General features: G+C 35.7%; 1 long non-coding RNA gene and 1 pseudogene across 2 annotated transcripts in view; one reads left to right on the top strand and one right to left on the bottom strand.

Moving 5' to 3' along the window:
• Positions 1-1,838: 1,838 nt before the first annotated feature.
• Positions 1,839-16,837, bottom strand: part of LOC128579486 (uncharacterized) — a 35,277-nt gene continuing 20,278 nt past the window's right edge. For both annotated transcript variants that reach the window (XR_008378166.1, XR_008378167.1), the window contains one exon: positions 1,839-1,922. This is a non-coding gene — a long non-coding RNA (uncharacterized LOC128579486). The remainder of the gene's footprint in view (positions 1,923-16,837) is intronic.
• On the top strand, positions 6,370-8,004 carry LOC128579484 (methionine aminopeptidase 2-like; annotated as a pseudogene).

Raw genomic sequence — 16,837 nt, 5'->3', positions numbered from 1 at the left:
TTAAAGTTTTTCTTCAATATTTACAGCCTTGTATGCATCATACATAGTTGACTGTTATCCATATTTTTGGTCTAATTTAACTTCATAAGGTTAACAGAAGGAACTGAACAAGCCTGGCTTAGCCACTCTCTAAGAGTTTCTATTGCCCAAGAATTATGTCTATGTCAAATTTCAATGTCTTTCTTTTACAACTTTGGGGACTATGTTGCTAAATCCTTAATACATAATAAGGCTCCACCACTGAGCTCACCTGATCTAGACCAGAGTTTTCATTTTGGTTGTCTAGGTTATTATAAAAGCTAGGATTATAATCTTTAAATTTTGTTATTTATGGCAGAATAATAAAAAAAAATAAGAAATTGAGAAAACAGGGTATATCACTTTAAAGCAAAATTTGTTTCTCTGATTCTGTACGGCCACATTTTAATAATTTCTGGCTTTAGAGCGTTGTGTCTAAACAAGCTGTATTTGATTTTCTTTTCTTTTTTTTCCTTTTTTTTTTTTAACACATGTTCTCCCCTTTCTCCTTTCCTCCCTCCTTTCCTCCCTCCTTTCTTCCCTTCCTTCCTCCTTTCTTTCTTTTTAAAGTTTACCATAAATTGACCCATCACAATTGTATATATTCTTTCACTTTCTTTTCTGATAAAAATAATTTCTATACCTAAATAGATTAAACTAGAACCAGAAAAACAATTTACTCCAGAATACATTAAAAATGTTTTTTGTTTTCTTTTGTTTTTTCAATGTGAATAGACCCAAATCATTTGGATTTAACTGAATTATCATGTGGAAAATATAGATCAGACTGGAAGCCAACTTTTCTCCCTCCTGTGAAAATATAGATAGGAAATGTCAGCTACCTAAGCTTCTATAAGACCTAACATATTAATTATCTTCAGCACAGTATTTAAGAACAGAAAAATTGGCTTCCCTTCAAAGGCCAAATGCCCTTAAAAGATATTTAATTAAAAAAAACGTAATAATCGGGCGGCGCCTGTGGCTCAAGCAGTAGGGCGCCGGTCCCATATGCCGGAGGTGGCGGGTTCAAACCCTGCCCCAGCCAAAAAAAAAAAAAAAAAAAAAACGTAATAATCTGGATTCCTGGCTACTAAATAATATAAATTCTAAAATATACCTATAAAACTTACTGGTTACTTTGAAATTTCATATAAAAATAAAAAATATCAAGCTCCATGGTCTAAAATCATTAATTGCCACAGAAATCACCCTAAATTATATGATTTTGGTTAACATTATGTAGTTTTTAATTTCTCTTAAAGATTTCATATGGTTCTTTCTATTCAAAGGTATATTATTATAATTATTAATCATAATCATAAATGTTTTCTGAAAATTAAAGTATGCAATATGGAAAGATTCATTTTATCGATTCAGCCCTTTCCATCCTTTAAGTTACACTGGTGATATAATTAATGACTAAAAGGCAGGAGTGTCTATGAACAACAGTAGCTTATCATTAGTGACTCTTAGTTTCTGTGTATCTGAAAATTCTATATTAAAAGTATTTGTTAAGCATTTTCAAACTCCAACACAATTAAACCCCAAACCATAAAAGATAGCACAAAATTCAATGATCTGTGTGTAAAACTAATTCATGCACGACAGATATTTTGTGTTCAGATAGCAACTAATCATCAGGGGAAAACAACAAACCAAACACAAGATTCAACAAGTCAATTTTTCGTAATAACCTTCAGAAAACTAGTTCTTGCACATGAACACATCACAAGAAGGTAATCTTACTTTGATTACTCAAGAAAGCTCTGATTTAGAGGAAATAGGAATAAACTGAATATATGTAGCATTCTTACCTGAAAGACATTCTTTCTGCTTGATTTTTCCTTGGCCCATTCTATATGTGCCCCATACAAATCCACACTTTCTGCTTTGTGCCCAGTTTTCTGTAAACCAAAATGAAATAAGATTAAAAAGCATATAACATTGTAGATACATTTCAAAGAAAATAGGTTTTATTGAGTTAGTAGCTATACATAGTTATAACATAAAGCCTTGCTCCAATCTCCTGGAAACCTAATTTGAAGGAATTTTTCATTTGAGACTTTATAATTTTTTTTTTTTTTTTTTTTGCCGTTTTTGTGGCCAGGGCTGGGTTTGAACCCACCACCTCTGGTATATGGGGCCGGCGCCCTACTCCTTTGAGCCACAGGCGCTGCCTGAGACTTTATAATTTTTACCATATAAAATTAGAAGTCTATTTTTTAAATTATATCACTCATTATAGATAATAGAAAAAATTAATATTTAAAATGTTGACATTTTGAAATAGTGTTTTTAGTAATTATTAAAAAAAGTTTAAAATCTGCTACTCAAAAATGTGGAATATTGCTATTCAATTGATAACATAAAACCATTGTAAGTCACAAATTATTAGACTTTAAAGGAAAAGAAAAATTAATAAATCATACTATAATGCGAAAAATTGTTAATTTTTAGTTTTGTGACTTTAGAAACGTTATTTAGAGCCTTGTTACATACATCATCTGAGAAGTGAGCAGGCAGATTAATTAATCTCAAAGACTTCTTTTAGGTTTGTGTTTCCTATATTAACAAACTCAGTAAATACTGTATTTATTGTACCAACTATGCCTTCTGGAAATTCACAATTTAGATATTAAGATTATACATGTAAGTATATGTATAATTTTATTTAATAAATGTAATACATACTAAATAGATTATAATGTATAGTTTCTTTATCATTACCCAATTACAGTGTAGATGTTAGTTAAAATTTGTTTTTATTTTGATAATTCATAATAATAAATTTATAGGAATATCATTTATATTTGCTGCTTCTTATTTTCATTTGATACAAGTGAGTCACACATATAATTTTAAATTTTCATAACTCCAATTATTAAACATTTTTAGTAACTAAAATTTATTAAAGAAAAACCATTACTTTATCAGTTTTAATATACATAGCCTATAATAGTTTTTTGGGCAATGTTTTCAACATGAACGTGAGCATAATACATAAAATAATAATATAATGGTAAAAATATTGAAAGATATTATCTGTCACATATGTTGCCTCATAACTATTTTGTCTAATTCTATGAGCTTAATAGAAATACTATTTGTCTGAAGCCACATCTCTGGAATTTTAAAAAATAAGTTGTGAGGGCTTTTGGGGGGGGACAACTGTATAATTTTTGTTCAAAACATTGTACAAGCCAAGCATAAGTTTCCTGCAGGATAAATTCAGTTGACAGGATAAAAGTTATAATATACCTGCCTTTCCCTTTTTTATTTAATAGTGACTTCATAAGAAATTCCTCAAGATTTGCCATCACCTTTAAATACCTCATATTTTGATCCATGAAAGTGTTTAATGATTTACCCACACTTTGCCAGCCAGGCGATTACTATTGTGGAAAATCTCAAAGTATGATTATGGTGTTCATTATTAGGTGATTTGTGATGCAGGAAAATTAAAAACGACATCCTTCCTATAGAGTTAATTAAATTAGGTGATACTCAGAACCAACAAAAATAATCACTAATAATAACAAAGGGATTATCTTTTCTATATAATACAGTCTTATATGTAGTATTATATATATAATATATTTTATATAACAAGCACTTTTTATGTGTCAAACCCTTCCTTAAGTTCTTTACAACTATTATTAATAATTCATTTAAATCTTACAGCAGCTTTATGAAGTAGGTATTCTTATTATTACCATATTTCAGGTAAGAAAGTGTGTCAAATGATTCGTTAAATTTCCTCAAGATAACAGAGCTAGAAATTGAGGGGCCAGGATTTAGATGCCGGCAGTGTCGCTCAGAGCCTATTCTTCACCACTACGCAGGGCTTGAAATTTGCCTATACGCTGTGCTCAGACTCATGCTTAAACATGTATGAATTTGGGGAAAGTTATGGCTTGCACACTAGACTCTAGGACAGGCATAGTGATCTTGCTTTTGTCCTTTTCTGTTAAACTTGATCTCGCAGTGGGTCCTTTGCCCTACCTTTTTGCCTAGAATATTTCCTGATCTTCACATGGCCAGTTCCCTCTTATCCATTAGGTCCCAGTTAAATGTCACCTTGTTAGAGGTGTTTTCTGATTGTCTTGTATAAAAGAGTTGTGCTTCAGTGCTCCTGGTTACTCTCTGGCTCACTAATTATTTTAATTTCGCTGCAGCCCTCCTCCCGACAGAAATTAACATATATATTTTTATATGCTGACCGTCTGTGTCCTACCCCCCCCCCCATTTGAATTAAGCTCCCTGAGCTTGGGCCTTGTTTGCCTTTCCCTCCACTGTTTTTCCCAATGTGTGGAAGATTGCCTGGCCCATAGTTGTTGTTCAATGAGTATTTGCTGAATTAATGAATGAAGGAAAAATACCAAAATGCAACTATCATTTGTGATTTGGAAGGGAGACTTGGGTATCTTAAAATTCCAATTTTACAAAAATTAAGATTTGTATTTTTTTCCCAATGGGTATGAAGTCTTTGGTTTGTGATTTAGAAGTGACAAACGGTTTAATGGACTCATATTTAGATAGAATGTGGGATGTCACGGATCATTCACTGAGCAATTATTGTACACCTGCTGTGTATCAATGTGGGAGTCACTTTGCTGGGCACTGGGCCTCCAGGTTAAAGGAAAATATTGGCTCTTCTTTATGGATCCCATATTAGCCTCAGTATCTGTAATATTACCTATAGACTCCATAGGATACAGAGGAAACCTGTGGGTAAAAAGCATTCTAAGCTTTCTATCATACTCTAGTGATGTCAATCTCGAAAATGTTCTTGTCAGCATCATGGACTAAATCACATGGCAGCTGGCTCAGGTTTCTTGCCCTCGGAACTCTCTCAATAATCTCATGGCATCATCCACCTGAGCACCTTCTCCACATCGCCCTGTCTCTTCCATTCCTCCTGATCTCATCCCTTCACTTCCTCTCCACTTCAGAAGTCTTCGTGCTGCTTCTCACTCCAAAATCCCACTTCCAGAGCTTTCCTCACTGCCACTCTGTTGTCATGTGTGATTCTGAAGTTATTGAAATCGTCCACTTTTGTGCAGTCTCCCAGCCTCTCAAGCCCCTCTTGAGTTCACTTCTTTTGTGACCAGCAGTGGTCCCTGATTCAACAGTCAGCAACTCCCTCCACTGATACCCTTCTCATCTGCTTGTCCCTCTGTGATCTTTCTCATACCACCGAATACTGGACTAACAAGACCTCCTTCGGCTGGGTCTTCGACTTTGCTGGGTAAACTTTTGATGTGTTTCTGGTCCCTTTCTCTTCTTCCTCATGACACCTCTTTTCCAAAGCTTTGGGCCTCATTAGTCTGCCCCATCCAGTGATTTACTCCTACTTCACAGACATCAAGGAGTTTTTGTGCTGGAAAATTCGCAAATTTTCACACTTTTCATATTTAGTTTGTATAATTAAAATAAAAATATATATAAACTTTAATGACAGCTTCCTATCTTGCTCTATGAACACTTTATATTGATATCTCATTTATCCCTTAAAACAATCTGATAAAAATATTACTATTGCCTTCAACTTACACATGAACAATCTCAAACAGGTAGTGACCAGGTGCCTTATGTAAGATCACACACTCAGGATGTGCCCCACCTGAGATATGAACTCACTTTTATCTGACTCCAAGTTCCAAGTCCTTGATCACAACAGAATACATGGCCTCCCCACCATACCTCTATCTTCCTCCTACTAGTTTATTTACCTAAAAATCAATGCCTTTTTTAGGTCCAAGAACAAGTATTCACATATTTTACTTTTTCTCTATAAGTGTCAACATTTCTCACTTTCCCTCTGGCTTCCAAATTCCAGGCCTGGATCTGTGACTCTTACCTAATGAACTTGCTTGCCTGGATATGACAAGTTGCTGCTACCAGTATCAACATTACCTGGCCCATCAGTGCCACATGGTCCATAAATGACCCACAAGGCATGCCCTGTCTTGCCCCAAAGGGAGCTCAAAGCTTATACCTCTCTAGTTCCTAATTTTATCCAATCTTGTGTCTTATTTTCTGAGCTGTCCCTTTCTCCTACTCTCAAATGGATTATATCATTTAGCTTGTAACTATGCTCAATTCAATTCTTTGTACCAAAAAAAAAAAAAAAAGGAAAAGCAAGCATCAGCTCCACAACCTGACTTTTTCTTGGTCTTACCTATTTCCCTTTCATTATTGCCAGATTCTTCCTTGTTTTGCATTCACATTCTGTCTGATCATGTTCCATTCTCTCCTAACCACTGACATCTGACTTTTCTAAAAGGTCTTGACCATTCAGATCAACACAATCTGGTGCCACTCTCATTCCCTCACACTCTCTCAGGCAACATGGCGGGTGTGGAGGAGGCAGCGGCCTCGGGAGCCACCTGAATGGTGACTTGGATGCAGATGACAGGGAGGAGGAAGCTGCCTCTATGGCTGAAGAAGCAGCCAAGAAAAAAAGATGGAAGAAGAAGAAGAGTAAAGGGGCTGCTGCAGTAGGGCAACAAGAACCTGATAAAGAATCAGGAGCCTCAGTGGATGAGGTAGCAAGAAATTGGAAAAACAAGCATTGGAAGAAAAAAAGAAAGAGATGATGATGATGAAGATGGAGATGGTGATGGGGATGGAGCAACTGGAAAGAAGAAGAAAGAAGAAGAAGAAGGAGGAGGAGGAGGAGGAGGAGGAGGAAGAAGAAGAAGAAGAAGAAGAAGAAGAAGAAGAAGAAGAAGAAGAAGAAGAAGAAGAAGAAGAAGAAGAAGAAGAAGAAGAAAAGGAAGGAAGGAAGGAAGGAAGGAAGGAAGGAAGGAAGGAAGGAAGGAAGGAAGGAAGGAAGGAAGGAAGGAAGGAAGGAAGGAGAGATCAAAAGTTCAAACAGACCCTCAGTTCCAATATGTGACCTGTATCCCAATGGTGTATTTCCCAAAGGACAAGAGTGAGAATATCCACCCACACAAGATGGGCAAACAGCTGCTTGGAGAACTACAAGTGAAGAAAAGAAAGCCTTAGATCAGGCCAGTGAAGAGATTTGGAATGATTTTCGAGAAGCTGCAGAAGCACATCGACAAGTTAGAAAATATGTTATGAGTTGGATCCAGCCTGGGATGACAATGATAGAAATCTGTGAAAAGTTAGAAGACTGTTTACGCAAATTGATAAAAGAGAATGGATTAAATGCAGGCCTGGCATTTCCTACTGGGTGTTCTCTCAATAATTGTGCTGCCCATTATACTCCCAATGCTGGTGACACAACAGTATTACAGTATAATGACATCTGTAAGATAGATTTTGGAACATGCATAAGTGGTAGGATTATTGACTGTGCTTTTACTGTCACTTTTAATCCCAAATATGATACATTATTAAAAACTGTAAAGGATGCTAGTAATACTGCAATAAAGTGTGCTGGAATTGATGTTCGTCTATGTGAACATCATAGACGTTGGGGAGGCCATCTAAGAAGTTATGGAATCCTATGAAGTTGAAATAGATGGGAAGACATAACAAGTGAAACCAATCCGTAATCTGAATGGACATTCAATTGGGCAGTATAGAATACATGCTGGGAAAACAGTGCCCATGGTGAAAGGAGAGGCAACAAGAATGGAAGAAGGAAAAGTGTATGCAATTGAACCCTTTGGTAGTACAGGAAAAGGTGTTGTTCATGATGACATGGAATGTTCACATTACGTGAAAAATTTTGATGTTGGACATGTGCCGATAAGGCTTCGGCACCCTTGCCTTCTGCCGCAGATGGCTTGATCGCTTAGGAGAAAGTAAATATTTAATGGCTCTGAAGAATCTGTGTGACTCGGGCATTGTAGATCCATATCCACCATTATGTGACATTAAAGGATCATGTACAGCACAGTTTGAACATACCATACTGTTGCGTCCAACATGCAAAGAAGTTGTCAGCAGAGGAGATGACTATTAAACTTAGTCCAAAGCCACCTCAACATCTTTATTTTCTAAGCTTTGTTGGAATACATTATACTAGAATTAATTTGCAACATGTTGTCTGTTTTAACCGTGGACCTTTGTAATACTTTTTATTCATGTTAAAAAAGAAGGAATTTGATCAAAGGCAAACGGTCTAATTAACCAAGGAAAAAGCTTTCAGGACTTTTCAAATGTTAACTGTTTTAGTTTCTCCTGTCTAGGAAATGCTATAAAGCTTAAATGAGTTAGGAATGACTTAAACATTTTGTTTTGAACATCTAAGGGATGCTTTTTGGATGTTTATATTGCCATATTCTTACTTGAATGCTTTGAATGACTACATCCAATTCTGCATCTATACTCTCTGGTATTGCTTTTTAACCTTCCTGGAATCCATTTTCTAAAAAAAAATAAAGACATTTTCAGATCTGACAAAACAAACAAACAAACAAACAAAAAAACAATCTGGTGCCCTTCTTTCCCATCAGCATCTTACCTGAACTCTGTATTCTGAACTCTGTATCGTTAGCTTCTGTTGACCTTTTTCCTTAAAACCCTCTTGTTCCTGAGCTGTAAAAATACCATATTTTCTTTCCAAATTCTTTCACTTTTTATGTCTCTTTGGGCAGGGCATGGTGGCTCATGCCTGTAATCCTAGCACTCAGGGAGGCTGAGGCGGGTGAATCACCTGAGCTGATGAGTTTGAGACCAAATTCTTTCTCTTTTTATACTCTTCCTTCTTTTTTCTTTCACTGACTTCTCTTCCTTTCCCCACTTCCTAATTGTTGGTAAGCCCTGGCATATTCTTCTAGGCCCTTGTTATCTCTCCCAGCTCACTGCTTCCAGGGGGTGTCAGTCATGTTCCCAGTCCTGTATCTGTCATTTGCTGACTCCTCGGGGGGTTACTCTGGCCCACAGCTTATTCCACATGCCAGAACTGTTTTTTCTTTCTTTTTTATTGTTGGGGATTCATTGAGGATACAATAAGCCAGATTACACTGATTGATTTTGTTAGGTAAAGTCCCTCTTGCAATCATGTCTTGCCCCCAGAAAGTGTGGCACACACCAAGGCCCCACCCAGCTCCCTCCGTCCCTCTCCCAGGCCTTTTCTACGCCGTCACTAGAGGATAGCACAGACTTTTCAGTGGAATCGTTGTGTTCACAGACTTGGCCCCTTTTCTTTATGGCTTATCTTCAACAATAATCACTAATAATTTCACCTGAAAATTTTTTAACCCTTCCCCCTTTCTCTTGCCATCCAAAATCAAACGGCACAGCAGCCCCAATTCCAGAATTAGCTTCATCTTCTCTATCTCATGATCATAACCTCAATTGAGTTTTTATTTTCTCCCACCTAAATTATTCTAGCTCTTGCCTTTGTGACCAATAAAAATCTTTTCAGTTCATTCTTCACTTTTTTGACTTTTTTCCCCCCTAAATTACAAACCTCACATTATTTTCCTGGAAAGCATATTATTGACAGGATAATGTTCAAATCTATCAGTGAGGTAAATACAGGCTGCTTTGTATCCTCTCCTCCCCATCCTTCTTGTTTTCATTCCTTTTCCAATTATTCTCCTCATTAGTCCACATTAGCTATAGCCATGGCAGCAACCAAATACAACACGTTTCCACAATTATATACTTTTGGGATGTGAACATGCATTCATTCTTTTCAGCCAGAATACATTTATCTCCCTCTTCAACCCAGCCTGCTTGCCTGCTCATTTTCACAATGCAACTCCAAGAAGGTCTCCACAGGTTCTCCTTATTGTTGGGCAAGTCACTCCTTTCCCTTTCTCCTACTTCAAAACATACTCGTTTGCAACACTCTGTGTTATTCACAGAGTGAATTGTAACCATTTGGGGGGGCTGACTCTTCCCTCCAGCTATGCAGTCAGATAACTGGGTTTGTCTTACATTTATTTTTTCAAAATCTAGCCAAGTGGCCCACAATAAGTGTTCAACAGATACTATTGAAACAATTGATGAACTGCATGGAGAATTATAATGAAAAATATCTGGGTTAGTCCAATATGTTAACAAAAACAAATAATACATCTCAGAATGAGATTTACAAAGTGGGAAATGCATAGGAAGTTAAAGCACAATGTTTCCACTTATACTGATTGTAGGCAAGAACTGAAGCAAATAAAGATTTGGTGTGGATTCATAAGTATCAAAGATAAATGTAAATTTATTTGAGTAAGATTAAAACCAACAAATACATTTAACCTCAGAGGAGAAAATTGAGACAAGTAGAGAGAGGACTGTGTAAAAATTGTACTGATCAGTAGTTCATATTCACAAAGCTACAGCAGAAAGGCCTAGGAATTATTAAAAGGGAAAATTTTCAGCATTTCAGTGTTAAGCACTGGAATAAGTAGTTCAGAAAAGTTGTAGAATTTATTTGGAAGATGATCAAGATTTTATTCAAGAAGCCTGAAATTAAAGACTCCTTTAATAGAAAACGTATTTCTGATTCTACAGCTATAAAACATAAGAAAAAAGTCTGTTAATAAACTGCATGATGCCAATGGATCATATTGTACATCATTATAAAAATAAACTTTTAAAAAACTGACTAAATATGAATTTAAAAATTGAAGAATGCACATATATTTCTTCTGGGGGTAAACTTAAAATAGAAATGACTGATTTTTAAAATACTGAAATAGAATTATGTAAGAGTGACTGCTTTTTGGACAATATAAAAGCCTCTTTGTTGGAGTGATATGAAGTTATTAAAAATTGATCCTAGGTCTTATCCACTTCTGATGTTTATTATTCTCTTAGTCCATCTTCATCATTTCCCAATAATAACTGATTGAGTATTTTCTCTCTAATATTTTTTGTCTCTGATTCAGATTAAGTTTTCCATTTTTCATGGGATATTTGGGGTCCATTGTCTTTTAATGTGTACTAATAAAATATCAAAGGTCAGATTTTGCTTGGTGGTAGTTTCCACGATGAAGACTGGGCATGTATGTAGGCAACAATCCTCTGGTCCTTCATCCTCCACCCTTATTACTAGATGTGGCTTAAAATAATGGACAAAGCTCAGAGTTTATGCAACAGGTTATTAGCTGCCATCTTTTTATTTTGGATTAATTGCTATTCCAGAATATAGACTCAAATGGTCCTTATCATTCTTACATGTGAAATATAAAATCTGATTAGAGGGATTAAGTTTTATCACATAACTGGTTTTGATTCTGGAAAATTGTTCATGGAGGAGGATAAAACTCACTTATAAATTCTCATTTGGGCCAAATGATTTAGTAAAGAGTGCTGAATGGATACCTGATTTTATTAATGTCTAAAGTATGGCCCCTGTCACCATAGAAGATGATACTTTGATTATAAGATGTGAGTTTTATGTATATGAATATAAATGATGTCAATAATAACTGGAACTGCTTCTTCAATGAAATTTCTCAGTATATTACATGCCCAAATCAAACCAGATTTTCAGAAAAATAAAACTTTGCTAGTGATTTGGGGTACTAGAATGTTGGGTGTTTTTGTTTATTTTTGAAGAGAAAGTATTCTCTCTTTTTCAAGAAATGAGCATTTATTTCTGAATTAAAATCTTGTTATAATAAATATAATAGCTTCTACTCAGTCTATTTTTGTTATAAGCTGATACAGTTTTACATTTACATTACACAAAAAGGCTAATTTATTTCCTCAAGGTGACTATCTTGGGTATATTTCTGATGTCTCAGGTGCCTCCTCAGAGTCTCTCCTGTTGTTCACTGAACCCACCTCAGATGCCCCTCATTGGGTGAGGGTGAGGCCAGGGCCCTTAAGAAGCAGGCAAGTGAAGACTCTGGTTGGTGAAGAAATCGGAAGAAATGTGGAAGATAAATTCTGTCACTCCTTCTGCTCCCTCCCTCCTACAAATTGTTTTTTTTTTTTTTTTGTAGAGACAGAGTCTCACTGTACCGCCCTCGGGTAGAGTGCCGTGGCATCTCACGGCTCACAGCAACCTCTAACTCTTGGGCTTACACGATTCTCTTGCCTCAGCCTCCCGAGTAGCTGGGACTACAGGCACCCGCCACAACGCCCGGCTATTTTTTCTTTTTGTTGCAGTTTGGCCGGGGCCGGGTTTGAACCCGCCACCCTTGGCATATGGGGCTGGCGCTCTACTCACTGAGCCACAGGCGCCGCCCAGCCTACAAATTGTTTTAAGCTTTTCCTACACAGTCCCTTTGCAGCTCCCTTTCCAGCTGAGCAGCGCACCTGTCTGCTGAGGCTCCCTGCACAGTAGCAGCCAGAGTGGACACCGTCCTGGAAACACATCCCAGGAACTGTTTCCTGTCATTTCCAGCCTCATTTCTTTCTGAGTTCATTCTCTGTGTCCTTGATTTGTACAAGTACCTCTCCCATAAAGCTTTGTTTATGTGATTGTTTGTTTTAAAAAAAAAAAAATAGGGTTGAGACAGCTAGTTTTGCTCTTGTTGCAGAGACGGATAGTTCTCCACCAAAATGTGTGCTGTGCTCTCTCTTCAGGGGTCTAGAGCTGTCACTGCAAGCAGCAAACCAGCTGGAGATTCCATTTCTTCACTATCTCCTTTTGCATCAAAATGTGACCAATTACTTAGTCCCACCACTGGCATCTGAGCAGAAACAATAGGACACCTCTTAGCTTAAGCCTTTTAAAGGTCATTAGGCTTTTTCCCAGGTTCTCTTTCCCCTTCTCTCATCTGCCTCTGCTCTTACCCACCACACTCCATTGCTTCATGTAGTAATAACTGCAATAATAAATATAATTACGATTTATTGTGTTTTCTAGGTGCTAGGCACATTACTCCAATTTTCTCACAAGTAGCTCGAGGAGATAGGTACTCTTTTAACCCTCATATTGCAAATGAGACAACCAAGATTACAGCTGCAAATATGTGAACCTGGGATTCCTAGCCTAGGTGGTCTGACTTGAAAGCCTCTGTTCCTACCTAATATGATATGCTGCTTCCCAGAGCAGTTCAATTTAGTAGGGAATTTTTAAGGAAGACTAAGTACATATAGTCCATAAATTAAGAAATACACTCTGGGATTAAAGTTTATTTTATCTTAGAAAAATGTAAGCTCCAAAACAGATGCATTACACTGACCAAAATGATAAACCACAGAGAGGCAAGCTTTATAATTAAAATAGTTTTCTGAGAGAGCCTAAGGTGAGGTTTATTGAGGGACAGTAAACTATTATCCATTTATAAAGCATTCTATCAATTTCATGGATTTTTGTGGTTATTAAAAATTATATAAGATATAGAATTTATTATGGTTAATGGCCAAATCTTGAGAAAATTATAACTAGAGAACCTGGCTTCATTTATAGTAATATTGATCACTTGATCTCCTTTTTTTTCTTTCCAAAGCTTACATTAATAAAACACTAGAATTTAATTTCTTTTGTTTCTTTCTTTATTTCCATCTCTATCCACTACTCTCTAGATTTTGGACTGTAACCTGTTTTCCTAATTATTAAATGTTTGATGAGGCCATATGATGATGCAATACATATGGCTATACTAATAAGCTGCACCAATGATAACCATGCTCACTTTGCAAGAGGACTACCATTATAAAAATTAAAATATAAACAGAGATTTTAAATGCCTTCATTAGGCTAAACTTGGTAGCTCTCTTGTTTGCCTCTCCATTTTTCATGAGATTCTTGAGCGGGGGTCTGAATAAGGCTCAGTACTCACTCTACAAAGATAAAATCATTCTATATTCATTTTGCACGGAAGAATACTCAATAATTCATGAATAGTTTTCTGATTGAAACTATTTTCATCTTTTTGCTAAATCACATCATTTTACTTCCATATATAAGTTTGTTTTGTTGTTAAAGTTATACTACAGTGGATGAGTATTGTATGCATTGCATTATTTAATTAATGCTTATGTTCATTATTCACACGGGAAGTAAACAATATTAAAAAAGCAAACAGATTATTTTAATGAGGCTTTTTATACTACACCTTTTTTGCTTTTGAGGTTATGGCTGAATGAGTGGTTTGAACAAGTTAACCGTTTATTCACAGCCTTCGTAAAGTTTTCTGTCATTAGAAATAAAATTTTAAAAAAGTGAAATTATTTTCTTTCTTTATTTTTCTTTTTATTAAGACATATACACATACATCATGAAAACATTTATGCATTTCTGGGGTACAATGTGTTCATTTTTTATATAATTTGGAATGCTTACATCAAACTAATTAATATAGCTTTCACCTCATTTACTTAATTATTGTGTTAAGACATTTGTGTTCTATACTTGATGGATTTGACTTGTTCCCTTGCGATACACTTCATAGGTGTGTTCCCCCCATTTACCCACCCTCTATCAAACCTCTCCCATCTCCTCCCATCTTTTTCCTCTTCCCTCTTTCATCCAGGGCTATAGTTGTGATTTATCTTTCATAAGGAAGTGTGACTAATTATAAATTGGTTTAATAAAGGTACTGAGTACATTGGATACCTTTTCTTCTATTCTTGAGATACTTTACTAAGAAAGATATGTTCCAGCTCCATACATGTAAACATAAAAGAGGTAAAGTCTCCATCCTTTTTTAAGGCTGCATAGTATTCCATGGTATACATATACCACAATTTATTAATCCATTCATGGGTTAATGGGTACTTGGGCCTCTTCCATGACTTGGCAATTATGAATTGAGCTGCAATGAATAATTTGGTGCAAATATCTTTGTTGCAAAGTGATTTTTGGTCTTTTGGATATATAGAGGAATATATCCTAATAGAGGAATTGTGGGATCAAATGGCAGGTCTACTTTTAGATCCTTGAGTGTTCTCCAAACTTCTTCTGAAAGGAACGTATTAGGTTTCATTCCACCAGCAGTGAAGAAGTATTCCCTTTTCTCCAAATCCACACCAATATCTGTAATTTTGGGATTTTGTTATGTGGGCTACTCTTACTGGACTTAGATGATGTCTCAAAGTTGTTTTGATTTGCTTTTCTCTGATGATTAAAGATGAGTAGCATTTTTTCATGTGTCTGTAGACCATGTGCCTGTCTTCTTCAGAGAAGCTTCTATTTAAGTCTCTTGTCCACAATGAAATGGGATCATTTGTTCTTTTCTTATTAATAAGTTTGAATTCTCTGGGGATTCTGGTTATTAAATCTTTGTCAGAAACGTAACCTGAAAATATCTTTTCCCATTCTGAGGGCTGTCTGTTTGCTTTAGTTACCGTGTTCTTGGCAGTGCAGAAGCTTTTTTAGTTTGATCAGATCCCAGTGGTGTATTTTTTGGTGTTGCTTCAGTTGCCCCAGGGGTTTTCTTCATAAAGTATTCTCCCAGGCCAATTTCTTGAAGTGTTTCCCCTGCACTCACTCCGAGAATCTTTATAGTTTCATGTCTTAAGTTTAAGTCTTTTATCCAGTGAGAGTCAGTTTTTGTTAGAGGTGAAAGGTGTGGGTCCAGTTTCAGTGTTCTACAAGTCGCCAGCCAATTTACCCAGCACCATTTGTTAAATAGGAAATCTTTCCCCCAAATTATATTTTTGATAGGCTTATCAAAGATCAAATGACAATAAGTGTCTGGGTTCATCTTTTGGTTCTCAATTCTTTTCCATACATCTACCTCTCTATTTTTTGTGCCAGTACCATGCTGTTTTGATCACTATAGATTTATAGTATAGTCTGAAGCATAAAAAGTCAAATTCATAGAAGGAGTAGAGAGTGAAATTGTGGTTTCTAGCATCTGGGGATGGAAGGGTGTGAGAAAATTTTGATCAAAGTGTACAAAATTTCAATTAAATAAGAGGAATTAAGTTCTGGAGATCTATCACAGAGTGTGCTAACTATACTTAAAAATAGTATATCATATACTTGAAACTTGCTAAGAGAATAGATTTTTAAATGTTCTCATCACAAAAAAATGGTAAGTTAATGGTGGATATGTTAATTACCTTGATTTAATTATTCCTCAATATATACATTTATCAAAGCATCCCATTATACTCCATACATATGCAATTTAAAAAGAAGAAACTTTGCCAGCTGTTTCCTTTGGTAAAAAGTACATATTAATGCAATGTAAAATGAAAAACAATTTTTTAATATACTGACTTTATAACCACATAATTTTAGAGAAAAAATATTCCCTAAAACATGTTTAATGCTTTTGAGTGTATGTCAAAAGTGATACTAAGTTTTCTGAGCAATATTGAACATAGTGGAAACAGTGGATCTCATCCACCTAAAAATGAGACTGAGTTCGTCCCATGGATGGTGGCAGTGGATACAAGAAAAAATTCTCAAACTGCAAAGACTTTACAAGATGGATTTATTCTGTAATAGTGGGGCGTAACCCTGAAAAAATATTCTGGAGTCACAGAAAACTGCTTTCAGGTTTGCTTTACAGGTGACATACCTGTGTTCTTGGGACCGGATATTTTCAATTCTCCTTGCATGAATTGCCCTGCTTATTCTCTATGGCCTAGAACTTTTTTAGAAATGACCATGAAGGTCAAAGACATATAAGACAATAAAAATATTTTGTCAGTGAAAAGATACTTTGTGATTTACTAAATGCATTAAACCAAAATTATGATAAACTTAGCCATTTTGCCCTTTTCTTTATCAATAAGAGCTCAGGCCTTATTGCTTTTGTCAATCTGCATAAAATTTTAGAACATGCCTCTCAGATAATGTAACAAGTTCTATATGTGTTTCTTATTAAAAATAGAAAAAAATACACCTTAATTTCCCAAACATGTCCCTGAAAACTGAGTCACTCCTAACATGAGATTTCATATTAGCTACAAAAAGCTCTATATTTCTTAGAGAATTCAATCATCTCTTCTCTCAATCAAGGTTCTTCATAAACCAGTCCCACAC

Source organism: Nycticebus coucang, unplaced genomic scaffold, assembly GCF_027406575.1.
Source record: "Nycticebus coucang isolate mNycCou1 unplaced genomic scaffold, mNycCou1.pri scaffold_57, whole genome shotgun sequence".
In the NCBI taxonomy this organism is placed as follows: Eukaryota; Metazoa; Chordata; class Mammalia; order Primates; family Lorisidae; genus Nycticebus; species Nycticebus coucang.
Note: the sequence above shows the minus strand (reverse complement) of the source record. Positions and strands in the feature narration are given on the sequence as shown.